Source organism: Tursiops truncatus, chromosome 5 (assembly GCF_011762595.2).
Source record: "Tursiops truncatus isolate mTurTru1 chromosome 5, mTurTru1.mat.Y, whole genome shotgun sequence".
Lineage (NCBI taxonomy): Eukaryota > Metazoa > Chordata > Mammalia > Artiodactyla > Delphinidae > Tursiops > Tursiops truncatus.
The window spans coordinates 104991211-104991956 of NC_047038.1; positions in this window are offsets into that span (position 1 = coordinate 104991211).

A 746-nucleotide genomic window follows, 5' to 3' on the forward strand; every position below is an offset into this window, starting at 1 on the left:
CCTGAGTGAGCCAGAGCGCCCGAATCAGCTGCTCCTTTAACCCCGTCCTGTCTGAGCAAGGAACAGACACCCTCCAGCGACCTACATGCAGAGGCGGGGCCAAATCCAAAGCTGAGCCCCAGGAGCTGTGCGAACAAAGAAAAGAAAGGGAAATCTCCCCCAGCAGCCTCAGAAGTGGCGGATTAAATCTCCACAATCAACTTGATGTACCCTGCATCTGTGGAATACATGAATAGACAATGAAGCATCCCAAATTGAGGAGGTGGACATTGAGAGCAAGATTTATGATTTTTTTCCCTTTTCCTCTTTCTGTGAGTGTGTATGTGTATACTTCTGTGTGAGATATTGTCTCTATAGCTTTGCTTTCACCATTGGTCCTAGGGTTCTGTTGGTCCGTTTTATTTTTTTAACTGAATTTTTTTTTTCTTAATAATAATTATTTTTAATAACTTTTTATTTTATCTTATCTTATTTTATTTTATCCTCTTTCTTTCTTTATTTCTACTTTCTCTCCCTTTTATTCTGAGCCGTGTGGATGAAAGGCTCTTGGTGCTTCAGCCAGGAGTCAGTGCTGTGCCGCTGAGGTGGGAGAGCCAACTACAGGACATTGGTCCACAATAGACCTCCCAGTTCCATGTAATATCAAACGGTGAAAATCTCCCAGAGATCTCCATCTCATCACCAAAACCCAGCTTCACTCAACAACCAGTGAGCTACAGTGCTGGACACCCTATGCCAAACAACTA